The sequence below is a fragment of the Amblyomma americanum genome, chromosome 6 (assembly GCF_052857255.1).
Source record: "Amblyomma americanum isolate KBUSLIRL-KWMA chromosome 6, ASM5285725v1, whole genome shotgun sequence".
NCBI classification, from domain to species: domain Eukaryota; kingdom Metazoa; phylum Arthropoda; class Arachnida; order Ixodida; family Ixodidae; genus Amblyomma; species Amblyomma americanum.
Genome location: NC_135502.1, coordinates 36,814,925 through 36,829,669, shown reverse-complemented (window position 1 = coordinate 36,829,669; position 14,745 = coordinate 36,814,925). Strand labels below are relative to the sequence as shown.

The window sequence follows — 14,745 nt, the reverse complement described above, 5'->3', positions numbered from 1 at the left end:
TTTACTAACTAGCTCAAACCGCTATCACGTAACAGCTTCCTCCACACATGAACGCATATCTCTCAAAAATGAAATCGAAGAAGTCTTTCCTCCTCCTTCTTTTGCAACTGCTTACCATGCATTACGCCATAAGAGACGAATTCCCGAGATTCCTTGGAATTCCCTGAACGAATCCTGGCTTCAGCTACACAGCGAGGAGCTACGTCTACAAGCACTGCCGCATTCAGGAACTCATTCTGAGGCTCCGTTGCACCGCATCCAGCCACGATAATGGATACAAGACGCAGTCTCGCTGGCGTCACGCAGCTGTGACGCAGCGGTGACGTGCGGCTGGCCGCCTTTGCGAAACAGTTCTCCCAGATGTGGCGTCGCTACGAAATTCGCACAATGGCGAGGTGAGCTGCGTCACCACTCGTTTGCAAAGCAGTGACGTCAATGCGAGCCGGAAAAACACGCGAAAGCACGAGTGGCTCTATTATAATCATTATATCTGATAACAATGTCAGGAATGACAATGTTCTCAAGCTGCGTCCGTCTTTTTTTTTTTAAGGGAAAAGAAGATGCCGCTCCGAAATGCATAGGAACGTGCTTTGTGCAAGCATCAGTCCATGGGTATGTATTGTATACACGGTGCTCCATTTTATCTGAAACGACATAACTATATAAAGGGATTTTTAAAGTTGCAGAGCATGCTTCACAATTTTGCAATTAATATTCACCAATGTGGTTGAACGAGGTATATCCCACTGGCAACATAAACCAGCCTCAAGAGCCATTTGCAGCTATTTTAGCATTTTTATTCAGAAAGTGCGTTTTGAATAAAATGAAATACCCTGTATACATGCGCAGACGGTAGTTTGCTGCACACCTCTCGCGACAATACGGTGGCTGAAAAGTAAACAAACGTTTTTCATAAGACAACCTGTATACTATAATACTTCCATACCAATCTGAAAATGCGAATAGGCGAAAACGGTGTCGAACTTTTCGCGAACCACAGCAAAGTTCCTACTCAGAAACGATGGAAATGAAGTTGCGAATCAGAAGGTGCACTCAGTCACAACTTCCAGCTACTGCGTTCATATAATACGAAAAAAATAAAAATCTCCATTCTGGCAGCGCCACATGGCAAGTCAGTCCCGCACACGGCAACAGACAAATAAAACATCGTAACCATTAAATATGTGAACTGGTTCTTAATTGTCACCTAACAACACATCGCTGGTGACCTCCGGGCTTGTTGGCTATTGGAGCAGATTCTCAGGCGACATCTATTCCTCGTGACTAGTGAAACTGGAATGTCATGCCATAAGGCCGGTGAGCGAACGCGGTCAGTTTTCATGTCCAAATTTTTACGATTGCCACCACGACAATTAAGGCACTTACTCTGCCGGACAGTGTTAGCTGCGTCCTAGTACTCTACGCGCCTCCGTACAATCCGAACCGTAGGCGGGAAACCGGTGCTCTTGACCAAAAGAACGGAAGCACTACACGTCGGCGCCTTCGCCTCTTGCAGAAGCCGAAAGAGCCGCCCACACCGTCTGCCTTCCGGGAGAATCGCAGAGGTGATTCACGCCGCTGCCCCACGGACGACGCAACGTGGCCCCCGCACGAGACGCCGCCGCCACTGGAGTAATTTGCGTCAAGGTGGCTGCGCGAAGCTGGCAACTATAAACCGGCAGGCAGCCCGCATTCGCCGCAAGGAGACACGGCGCGCCGACGCCCGGTGGAATATACCGCGCGTGGCGTCACCGCGAAAGCTGCTCACCTTCGCACACAAAGTAAACCGCCTACTATGCGAGTGGTTAATGGCTACCCCGCACGCCGGGTTATAGTCACTGGACTGGAATGCTTCACTATATCGGATTAAAGTTTCTTCTAAATTACTTATCCGGGGTCACGCTAAAGGACCCCACCTCTGTATGTTATTGCTATTAAGGCGAAAGCCTTTAATGGCTCATTCTCCCGTCCGTCCGGCGTCCGTACATTAAGCAACTCGATAAGAAAAAAAATCTTTGTTCACAACGTGATTCGAACCACCATCCTCCCGTTGCGCAGCCAAGCGTGCTAACGACTACGCTACTTCTTGCTTTTTTTATTGCCTGTTTTGACAGTGACTACGCTAGTTCCTGCCAACGTATATGTAGTTCTTGTCTAGGAAGCTGGAGGAGTGTTTGCGGAAAGGCGTCGAATCAGACGGATGCCTCCCAAACGTCCTGCAGTGTCTCCAGCATTTAAGATTCACAAATGATTGCGTACCTACTCAACATATTAATCACACATCAGTGACACAAGCAGCAACACCGCGCTAAAGGCTTTCGCCTTACCGCAATCTAGGTCAACAAAGTGGCCCCCTGAATTTTGTTGTTTTATGTCATGTTATGTGTATAGGGTTTAAAGTCCCAGAACTGCACTATGGGAGTCGCCGTAGTGAAAGCAAGGCAAAAAAAGTAGTGGGGGCCTCCGGAATTAATTTCGACAACCTTGGGTTGTACTTACACTGACATCGCAATATACAAATGGGCGTTTCTGCAGTTAATCGAAATGCGGCCGCCGCAATCGGGATTCAAACCCGCGCCCTTGGACTCGCCAGCCAAACGTACGTCATAGCCACTTAGCCTCCGCCATGGGTCGTGTGCATATCACTGCGCCAGTGCAGAGGGTACGATGATGATTTTGACGGCGCAAGGGCAGCTCTAGCCGAAGAGCGCCATGGTACGAGGTGTATTTCGTACACGTAAGATGAGGTACGTCAAAGACCCATTCTCCAAACGTTCACACCAGAGAAGCCGAGCAACATGCCAATGAAACGGGGGGGGGGGGGGGGGGGGGGGGCGATGTAGCTGGGGATCGAACCCTGCACCTCCCACATATATAACGCGGATGCTGCTGAAACCAATGTATACGCGGTGTGTAACTATGCAGGTAATACATCATTATTTATTTGAATCAGTATGTGAGCGCGCGCGCGTGTGTGTGTGCGCGCGTGCGTGTGTGCGTGCGCGCGCGCGTGTGTGTGCGCGCGCGTGTGCGTGTGTTCGCCCGCAATGCAGGATTTCCTCGAACAAGGTCGAGCCATCCACGGCCGAATGACAACATCGGCAATGATGCCCCAGTCATAATCTTTTTTTTTCCTCCTTCCTGGTGAAAACTCAAACGCGTCTCTTGCTTGAATGACTCGCGATCGCTACCACACCGACGCGGCCATATACGAGGTCCACCTCCGACACACCCAGAGAGGGGCGCAGAGTTCCTGCGCCAGTGCAGGCGCGCTTAGGCGGCGTTTTCCGCCAGGGCACTCGCTCAGCGCCACTTGCCGCGATTTGACGTACACGCGCAGATAAGCAAGGCGCCGCTGGAATTCACTTCCCAATGAATCTCCAGCGGTGCAGGAAAAAAAAACAAACAAACACAAAAGTCAAGACGAACGTGGGCAAGGCCTACGTACACTGTAAAGTCAAGTGACGAGCAAACAATAACGGAACGAGTTAAAAACAGCTCTCCAGGGGCGGTGGAACTCGTTCAATAACCCTTGGCGCTACTACAGTGGCTCAAAAACCGTAGGATCCCGTACCCTCAGACTATCCATTTCCTTTCTCTCCCATGAAAGCGTAAGCGATGCCACCCACGGGGTTTGCGACCACGGAGGTCACAACAAAACTCGACGCGCAGACCCAGAAATAAACGAATTACAGCGAACTTCCGGCGATATCTCCTTGCTGGAAACGGGGACGAGAGGGAAAGGCTGAGGCCACGCGTCTCAGGGAAGGGACCCTGACCACCACGGCGTGCACACAGGGCCCCACAGCCAACCGGCGGCCGTCCGCCCACTAAATTACAGGCGGCCAAGTCTCGCATCAGCGAGGCGGCACAGCAGACCGACGATCGAAGGCGGCAGCCGCCGCGGTATTGTATATATGCGGCGCATCGTGGCACGCTGCGTTGTCCCGCACGGCGCTCCCGAACGTGCCCGCACGCCAGAGGGACCTTTAATCGATTCCGGCACTGAAACCATTAGGGCCCCAGCAGCACAGGTCGCCGCCAGGACAACACTGAAGCCCGCAGCCGCTTGCACCTCCTCCTCCCCAAGGGCTATTCGCCGCCAGGACAACACAGAAGCCCGCAGCCGCATACACCTCCTCCTCCCCAAGGGCTATTCGCGCCCGGCACTGCTCACACGGCGACCCGGCTACTATACACCCGGCGCGACCTGTGACGGCGTCTCTGCACGGGTGGCGTGCGCGAAGCAATCCGATCGGGCACTGCTGGCATTGAGATTCGGCGACCGAGCTTGTTTTGCAGGAGCGCACGTGTACGGTATATATCCCTAGCGGTGAAGAAGAAAAAAGTAAAAATATATTCCGGCAGGAATGTATGTTATAACGGCCAAAGACTGCGAAACCTTGCTAGACGCTCTCCGAAGGTGGAACGTATCCGTGGACGCCCAATGTTACACCACCAAAGTGGAGACTTCATCCGCACGGCAATTCCGAATAATTAGGTAATTACGACTCAACGCAGTGACGAGGATACATCAAGAGGCCGGAAGTTTGGAGTGAGGCACTACTATACGTAACCTCTTCGCCTTTAGTTCATCCTTTGGCGTCGAGCTTCCTGCGGTTCTACTGCATCAGTGCAGCAATTTCTTTCTTCGTCCGTCCCTATTTTTGCACCACTGGCAGCTAGCCTAAGAAAGTAAGGTTCGAAGTAAGCTCCAAACAACGTGTTAACAAGCACAGAAATAAGTTCTCTTCGACCGCGCCCGGTCTAACTAAAAAGCTAACGGGCGGCACGTTAGTTCCTTGATTGTTGTTCGGTTCTTCCCTCCTTCTACAACGAAAGAAGCGGTTGCTCTAAATCTAGGCCCCTTGAAATACCGCCTCATTGTTACGGGCGCTGACAAGTCTGCCCTCGATTTTTAACGTAAGGGATAAAACGGGGCGAAAAGAGATAAAAACTTACACACCAGCAACTCATCGATTCTGTTTGGTGATGCGACTCCCCCCTCACCTTCATTCAATCAATAATCCCTGAAGAGAACAAGGCACCACGTGTTCTGCAGTGAAACACGCGAACAGACACGCGCAGAACCATGCCAAGTGCTCACAAGCCTCTGCTCTCCTTTCAAACGCCCTGAACTCCGGGCGTGGCACATGTTCTCCGCGCACCGCGACGATCAAATATAATGAACTCGAATAAACGCTGCTCCCGGTACTAATTAAAAGAAAAGCGAGGTCAAAAGCCCGAAAGAACGTTCTCAATGTGCAATCCGGCCTACTGGAAGTGCGCACGCGCTCCCATAGTAACGCTAAAGCAGCAAGAAAAGCGCTCTCGGCCCTTGACGCGTAGGAGTGCCGGCGATAGGTCCCCTTCGGCAATGGACTTTTTTTTTTTTTAAGGGTCGCTCCCAATTCACGAGAAACCATATCCATCATACAGTGCTGTTGCGATAAGAGACGAGCTCAGTCGACTTAACGGGCGACAGTTATTGCGCTGCGCGAAGCTGCATTTGCGCCATGTTACTGCGGTGCAGTATCAGAAAAAAACCGCCATATAAGACGTACACTTGAACAACGTCCAGCTGTCGTCGAGCGACACGTGAATAACGTACTAACCACTCGCACGCCTCACCACCAGAACCGCCGCACAAATCCCGCCGGTCGACGTCCCGTGTGGTTCATAAAAAGTAGCAGCAGCGCTAGAATTCCTAGCCCTGAGTGCTCTTGGTTTATTCACGGAGGGAAACTCGAGCAGTGAGGCGAAGCATAAAACGCACGTCAGCGCGCACAATTCTCCCATCACGTCAGACACGCTTTGCGTGTATGTTTACATTCAGGTCACCCATCCAAACGAAAAGAAAAGCCCGCCGGAGCCGTCGCCTGAAACAGCGAAGTGCACTCTCTTCAAAGCCTGCCGGCTGTGACAGTCCATGAAAGACAAGAAGCTGTTTCCTGGAGGGCAGCAGAAATGAATGGCACGGAGGCGGACACACGTACATACCTCTACAGCGTCTCCGCGGTTCCCGCGACGGAGACACCCGGCCGAGATTTGTCCGAAGGATATATCCACGGGTCGGTCTTTGCACACTGTCGACGTCACACAGCCACGGGGGCCGAAGGGCAGAAAGCGCGAGCCGGCCGAAAATGCGTCGCACGGTGCCGACGATCAATAACACCCGAGGGAAGCGGAGCAGAAGGGCGCAGCATCCGAGCGCGGCTCCATCCGCCGCCTCTCTCCTCTCTCGGCTTCGGGCTGCCGCCGGAGCCGGGAGCGGCAGCCACCGACCGCCGCACAGAGCGCACCACCAACCGTCACGTCTGACCCCGTCGGCAGCAGAAGCGGTCAGAAATCGCCCGTGCACGGGTTCCGAAAGCACGTCACGAAAGGTAACTGCTTCGGCGACTGTCACGGGCTGAGATGCGGCGCGCTACATCAGAGGGGGGGCCACCGAGGCGAAAGAGGAGCGGCGGCCGCACCGCCTCCTGTCTCTCTCTCCGCCGACCGGCAGAACAAAATGGGCTCTCGCCGAACGCGGAGAGCAGTTGGGGAAGGAGAGAAAGCGAGGAGGTGAATTAGAGGGAATCGCTGTCGACGCCAGCGGCCCGTCGCGGAGAGTTCAGGCACTAGCGACACGGTATTCGACACCGTCGCCGATCTCGGAGGCCATCAGACGCACGCCGAGCGAGGAAAGCGCGGTGCGGATTATGCTGCTGGCGGTGGGCGGCCCCGTGGAAAAACGCCTGCGGACCTCAAAGTTGGCAAAAAAGACGAACTGCGCAACAAGAACACGGACGAAAGGGAGGCAGAGTGTCTGCCTCCCTTTCGTCCGTGTTCTTGTTGCGCAGTTCGTCTTTTTTGCATTATGATCAACCAACTAGCCCGACAAGTCCTGTCAAAGTTGGCACTGTATGTTCCTAATTTCCAGAGACTTGGTGCAAATCACGAGAGGGCAGGCTGCTGTTTGCAGCCAGTACAGCAATAATAGGTCAGCTCCTTCAAACTTTATGGAAATGCCCAACAGCGTGACAGTTTTTGCGAGTTCGAAAAATTATAAACTGTCTCTCTCCGTTGCAGCAATATTGAACATTGCCATGTTGATTTAGCAGATGTCACAAGGTTGACCAGCGTTTGCCAGTATACTTTTAACACTGGATGTGTAATGGAGAAGCTAGGCCAATATAGACATCTTTCTAGAATGGCATAGTCAAGTCTGGAAAACAAAAGGAAGACTCTGGCTAACAAGACCCGTGCTAGCCATGGTTCTAAGATGGCACAGTCAACAATGGCAAAGAGCGGGAGAATTTTGGCTAACCTGGTCCATTATAGCCATGATTTGATGATGGCACAGCCAATACTGGGAATAGCGACGGACAACGAGGGCCATTTCTGAATGTGGTAATGAGTGGTACAGCCAATTCAGATGCTCGTTGGGAACTCTGGGCCTACGTAGGGTCATGCTTTGCCAACGGATTTCTAACATTGCCCCACTGTCATGTGCTGCCTGGGGTACGGAACCGCTAACAAAGCAACCTGTCCCACGAAAGCAATGAATGCGCGCGAACCAGGTCATAAAATGTAGCTGTTCATAGTACGAGCCACTTCGCCTTCAATGGTCTGTAGCTCTAGCCTGATGATATCAGAGTAAAAAAAAATGATCGAGAAAACACCGTTACTAATTTTCGCAATTTGCTTTCCTGTTTGGAGCACTGCCTGTGCAACATACGTAAATGAACATTTCCTGCTTCGAAGAAGTGCTGTCTTCATCATATGCAATAGACCTGACAATTTTCATCCGCACTTTCGTTCAAGAATTAGGTGTTCAAGGAATAGAGCCCAAATTTTTAACGAATAGGGAAAACCGAACATTAAGAACTCGCATACTCGCCCGTGCCTTGCCCCCGCGAGACCTTTACAAATGACCGGCTAAAATTTTCCCAGACTATTGAACAGGGCTCTGACGAATGACTTGGACTTGACTGTTGATAAAATTCCAGATTCATACCTTCTTCCGTTCTCAAGACCATTACAGTCTTCTTTGATACTCAAAGCTTGAAATGATCGCGGGCTTCCAGCAGCACAGGTAATCGGCCCAAATATTGGAAATGTACTGGCAAAGGTTGGCATACAGACTGCCAGTTTAAAACCATTCATTTACAATATTTGGCCAATTACTAGTACTGCTTGGACCGGGAGTCGAGTCCTTATACCGCGGAGTGGTGCAGCGATTAAGCGATGTGCCACAGCCCCGGCAAGTGGCTGTTGCAAACCCAACCACCGGTGGTGCTTGTGAGATCCAGGTTGCCCTTCCTGATCTCCAGCAACGCTCATGGGAAGTGTCACTGTGAGCAGGTGGCAACTGAATTGAATTAGTTTGGGTCATTACCACCTGCCACGAAGGGCAGGTTGCTCACAACAAGGTGGACAGGTTGCATGACAGGTGAAGCACCTGCGTTTCTCGACACGCCAACGCCGACGCTGAACGGGACCCTAAACGTTATCACGTTAATATCCTCCTATTCGACTCGCTAAATGTGCAGGTTCGAAACTGTCCAAAAATAGTCGAATATTTTCTCGAATACTCGAACAGTTTTCGAACGATTGGCGTGAAAGAAACAGCTAGGTGTCCAAAGATATATGAGACAGATACTGCGCCATTTCCTTTCCCCAAAAACCAATTATTATTAGTTTTCTGTGAAACCTTTTTTCGAAAATAGCGTCCCATCTTACTCCGCACGGCATGCTACCGTGATTGCTTCTTCTGGAGAGAAGCTGGCTTTACCGAATTCAATTATCTCGCCGTCGCTTTTTCGTGGGCATTTATCAGGCGGAGGCTTTGAGGAGAGCGAAGGCCTTATGTAGGGTCGAGGATTGGTGGTGGACATGCTTTGGACCCTCCTTTACTCCTCAGGGTGGCTAGTGGTAGCGCAAGCCATTCTGCGTGCACTAGAAGCGTGATCCTCGATGCAATAAACAGGTCTCTTTGGCACCCTCATTTATGCTAGGTAGAATGGTACATCCACAGTGTCGGTCATCGGCCAGAGGGCTTCTCACGTTGCATGTGCCAATTTTCGAAAGCAGGACCCGAACGCTTGAAAGCTGGATATGCCAGTGTTCGAAAGCTGGATATGCCAGTGTTCGAAAGCTGGAAAGCCAGTGTTCGAAAGCTGGAAAGCCAGTGTTCGAAAGCTGGAAAGCCAGTGTTCGAAAGCTGGAAAGCCAGTGTTCGAAAGCTGGGAAGCCAGTTTTCGAAAGCTGGGAAGCCAGTCCGAGGCCTTTACTGGCCCATGTCGCGGAACGAACGCCAGGCCTGCGCTGGCCGCTCGATCGGCCGAACGCTGGCCCAGAACTGGCCTGAAAGCCTAGCAAATGTGTCAAAATGGTAGCGCTTTGCCTAAATGCCAGTTTAGGTCCACCGTTCATGCCAATTTTTGTCAATGATCGACCGGCGTTGTCCAATGCCGTTGTGCTGCCTGAGGTAGCGCTTCTGGCGGGTGAAGGTGGGGGTAGCGTGGGGAGATGCATGGAAGGGGGGGGGGGGGGGCACATTAGCACTGCTTTCGCAATAAAAATGAGCATCCGCACACTCATAGTTCATTTCGCGAACGTAAGGTAAACGGGAGTTGTACACAATTCTTTTACTCACGCTGCACTCAAATAATAATAATAATAATAATAATAATAATAATAATAATAATAATAATAATAATAATAATAATTGGTTTGGGGGAAAGGAAATGGCGCACTATCTGTCTCATATATCGTTGGACACCTGAACACGCCGTAAGGGAAGGGATAAAGGAGGGAGTGAAAGAAGGAAGGAAGAAAGAGGTGCCGTAGTGGAGGGCTCCGGAATAATTTCGACCACCTGGGGATTTTTAACGTGCTCTGACATCGCACAGCACACGGGCGCCTTAGCGTTTTTCCTCCATAAAAACGCAGCCGCCGCGGTCGGGTTCGAACCCGGGAACTCCGGATTAGTAGTCGAGCGCCCTAACCACTGAGCCACCGCGGCAGGTCATGCACTGAAAGAGCGAATCGCTGAAAAGGCACGGCTGTCGTCCGACAGCGCAATGAGCCACCAGCAGCCAGACTAAATGAAAACAACAGGCAAGCCTTCGTGTATGCGCCCACTCTTTTCAATGCTCGTTTCGCCGCATCGTGTTCTAGAGCAGTTCTGGCTACAGCTAAGTCGCGCCGGGATTTTTTACACGCTCGACCTCTATCGTGCACTCGCATACGGAGGCCGATAGGAACCGCAGCCACCGACAATCGAACGTTTCGAACAGTGCACTACCACAAAAGCGGTCGATCGCTGCTTCCGGACGGTGCTGCTGCTGCCGCCACAATAGCGCCACCTTTGTAAACGCCGTCAGTGCGCCATGAAGAAAGCTCGCCGGGTGTAAATGGACCCGCCCGTTTAGCCCAACCCCTTCACACCCTTTTCCTATTTCCCTTCCCCTCATTCTTCCTCTTGTGTTTCTCTCTCTATATAAGCGTGCGCGTATGCGCCTCAAGCCGTCTATTCCCAGTAGTCGGCTTCCCGATTTGTCCAGCTCCACTCGGCGTGGGGCAGACAGTTTGCGCCTATATATACACATCTAGAGCTCTAACCTGCCAGCACACGTACACGCAAGCAACGCAAACGGAGCCTACAAAAAGGGCACGGACCGTGCTTCCGAACACAGGGGGTGCCGCTTATACTGCGAGATCAAGGTGTGCCCGTGCTATTTCCCGCGAACAAAATGGGCGTCACACAAAAACTCCGCAAGCCGGTTTTTCCACGCAGCTAACAATTATGTATTGCTACTTCTACTACTGCTACTAAAAGAGCTAGAACAGGGACTAGTTGGTATTCCATCATATTTTTGAGCAGCGCTAGCTTGAAAACGGGGACAGGACTGGTGGGAGGAACACAAACAATCTGGACGAAGCGCTAGTTTCTTTCAATTTTTTGGGGCATTTTTTTTTAAATTTTGAACATGCATTCCATGTTCTTTCCAAAAAATAAACACTTGAACAGCTTTCTCCAAACTGTGTGCGTTCCACCCACCCGTCTTGTCCCCGCTTCAAGCTATAGCGCTGTTCAAACATATGGTACTACTACTAGTAGCAGTAGTAGTAGTACTACTACTACTACTACTACCACTACCACCACTAGAGCTAATTACTGGCACGTGCCACGTACGTATTTTTATCGCCTGTGATTATTACAAACATTTTATTATTTGGTTGCAAAATTCCCACGATGTCCACGCAGACGAACACGAACAACCGTTGTTACAGCTACAAACTAATGATTGGGAACGGTCATTACCACCCGTGTATTGACCATGTGCCATTTCTGAAGCGAAATTGTCGTGAAGTATGCCTACCCTTTAATTAAAAGAGGCTGTTCAACAGTCGCCTTCATGCGTGATGGCTTCCATGCGGTTCCGGTGGAAACGCCTCCACACACACCGCCAAGCAAGATAAGAGAATTGAAAACACGAACGCGACCACTCAACTGACGAATTTTAAAAACTGCATTGCATAAAGAAAAGTGACTTCCTCTTCCTTTCCACATCTCTCTTCGTTCTGTATCTGGCCAGCGTGCATCACTACATGAGATCGAAAACCTGCCGAAGTCTGTACCGGCATAGCCTATACAACAGATGCACTCACAGGCAAGCGGGCCGCCGGGGTGGCTGAGTGGTTATGGCGTTCGGCTACCGGCCCGAAAGACGCGGGTTCTATACCGGCCGCGGCGGTCGAATTTCGATGGAGGCGAAATTCTAGAGGCCCGTGTACTGTGCGACGTCAGTGCACGTTAAAGAACCCCAGGTGGTCAAAATTTACGGAGCCCTTCACTACGGCGTCTCTCATAGCCAGAGTTGCTTTGGGACGTTAAACCCCTTTAAACCAAACCAAACCAAACAGGCAAGCGGTTAACAAGCATGAAACGAAACTTTCGCAGCGTGGAAGTCTATGTGCGAAGTGTAGTAGATGCTTCGAGTACATTGCACAGCACAGGTGACAGTAAAGTCTGCATACAAAGGCACGACTCGTGAGTTTTGCGGAAATGATAGGAAGGAAAAAAAAGTGGTAGGCTTTTAACGTAGTTACACCGAGTACACGTGCGAAATCATGTGTTTATCCTTATTGGCTCATCGTCTTGCTTTGCTGGGTCATCGGCACGTGCGGCGATGATATTCGGCTCTGGTTAAACTCTGATCGAGGTTAAGCTGATCTGTTCTGTTCGAGCCGCAGATGGAAGTTGATGAAGACGACGATGTGCAATGCACTGCGCGAGAGTGCGTTGCAGTTTGACTCGAGGCGCGATCGACTGCGGCGATAGCATAGTGCTCTCGTGCAGGGGCCAGCGAAGCTGCTCTGTTCCCGGCTGCTCGAGTTCGAAACCCCAGTCGCGGCAATATTTGTTTTATTTCTGCATGGGCTGTTGCCATGCTAGGTTCAGGTACGCCCCTGGCTTCACTGGCAAGGGCCTCTAGCACAGAGGTGATTAACTCCCCAGGGAAACCAGCACTGGTCAGCCTTTTTAGCTGGAAACCCACGCTGTGTGCCATTTCATGATTGCAGGAATTGTCCAGAGCAGCACGCAGGCAGTTTTTGCGATACCCCTTTTAACAAGCTTGGAATGAGCTGATTGGTGGCTTAAAATAGCTGGGGGGAGGGCATGTGGCCGACAATTGTCGCCGCTGCCGTGGTTGCACGCCTCGGTTCCGCGATACCACTATCCTCAACAAGTTCGGGTCTAAACTATGCAGAGAAGTGTACGAGGCCTACTGTATCAAGAGGGAATCCGGCTCGTGTGTCAGCAAAACCTCGGTAAACCTGTCTGATAAAGAGTATTCATATCTAGATTGCATGATGTCCCGTACACGCCTGCGCGCAAGTGTTATGTGATGATCGTTTGTCATATGTTACAATGTGATTACGATGATTGTATAAATGTGACGCACTGTTGTAATAAGCTATGCTAGGTTTGGCCAAGGTCCCCTTCCCATTGGCTACGGATGGCGCGACGCTCCTCCGACCTTGCCCGAGCTTCCTCCCATTGGCTACAGCTGGCGCGACGCTCCTCCGAACTTACCCGAGCTTCCTCCCATTGGCTACAGCTGGCGCGACGCTCCTCCGAACTTACCCGAGCTTCCTCCCATTGGCTACAGCTGGCGCGACGCTCCTCCGAACTTACCCGAGCTTCCTCCCATTGGCTACAGCTGGCGCGACGCTCCTCCGAACTTACCCGAGCTTCCTCCCATTGGCTACAGCTGGCGCGACGCTCCTCCGAACTTACCCGAGCTTCCTCCCATTGGATACAACTGGCGCGACGCTCCTCCGAACTTACCCGAGCTGCCTCCCATTGGCTACAGCTGGCGCGACGCTCCTCCGAACTTACCCGAGCTTCCTCCCATTGGCTACAGCTGGCGCGACGCTCCTCCGAACTTACCCGAGCTTCCTCCCATTGGCTACAGCTGGCGCGACGCTCCTCCGAACTTACCCGAGCTTCCTCCCATTGACTACAGCTGGCGCGACACACCTGCGACCTTGCCCGAGCTTACCCGAGTTATTCCGAGCTTCACACAAGATTCTTAGTTGGGACCACGTTAAGTAGTGTTTTCGCAATAAAATGCTTCAACCCACTAATCTCGTCTGTGCTGAACGTAAAGCTGAGACCGCCTTCTCCGGTTTCTAACTGTCCACGCACTATGTATAAAGTCCGTTGATGTTCACAACCGTTCGTTGCTCGATTTAGTTCCCAAATTACACCCTAAGCAACAAGGACTCGTAGCAGCTGTGTCACTTCCGGGCGCAAATGCAGTTCGAAACGTAAGTGCCCAGCGGTCGGGGTGGCTCTTGCTCACGGATGTACGTAGGAAAAGTACCCTGCTGTATGGTACATCAAAGAGTTACTCGCGACCAAACCAGTGCTCACGAGACGACATTTCATCATCAATAACTTCCGGAACAGCAGGCGGGAGACCAGGCACACTGAGAACACCCGGCGATGTAAACGGACTCTCCGCTCTCTCGAAAACGGGGCCGTCCGCGGATAAACAATTCGCTCCGCCACAGTATAGCAGGGCCTGGCCAAGACAAATCAGCAGCAGCAGAAGAAGAAACGAGCCGGCAAGGCGAGCGAGCACGATTATTCATCGCTCCATACAACGCACACCCTATATATACGTGATTCATCCTGGCGGGAGTGGCTATACTAAGCTCGGGACAGCTCATGTAGTGTATATCGCCTGTGGCGCCGCCTAGCGCCGCAGGCGCATAACTATGTGTCCGCACGCTCCGGGAAAATTAAATGGAGAGCGCGCGCCGCAGCAGCAAGCGTAAACGAGCCTCGACCGTCTATGGGTGCCGGCGCTGTATGGCTTCTTCGGCTTCCGGAGACAGCGCGGCTGTGTACCATATGCATAAGCCTGAAAAGCAGTGTGCGGTGGCAACTATAAATAACGACCACGCGCACCAACTTGCACGAGCAGAGCCGCGCCCATATTCGGGGCAGCGTCAGCAGAGCTCGAAGAACGGGTGTCTCAAGTTATAGTGCAGCCACTTACGATAAAACGTACTACTGTGCATTGGGAGGAGCGATTGGTTGACAGTGCATGCGATCACAGCGCCACGTATACTGACTGGTCAGGAAGCTCACAGAAACATAGAACATGCGAACCACGCATGCCCAGAAATTCTGGACGACCGCATTTTTTTTTCCCCAACGGGAAGTTGGTTATGAACCCA

General features: G+C 51.6%; 1 protein-coding gene across 3 annotated transcripts in view; it reads right to left on the bottom strand.

Annotated features, from left to right (window-relative positions):
- Window positions 1-14,745, bottom strand: part of LOC144136615 (uncharacterized) — a 107,879-nt gene that overhangs the window by 67,991 nt on the left and 25,143 nt on the right. Inside the window, exon 1 of one of the 3 annotated variants that reach the window (XM_077669101.1) lies at window positions 6,001-6,515. The exons of the other annotated variants lie outside the window; for them this stretch is intronic. The gene's annotated coding sequence lies outside the window, so the exon portion shown is untranslated. Of the gene's footprint in view, window positions 1-6,000; window positions 6,516-14,745 lie in introns of those variants that run through there. 3 annotated transcript variants of the gene reach the window in all.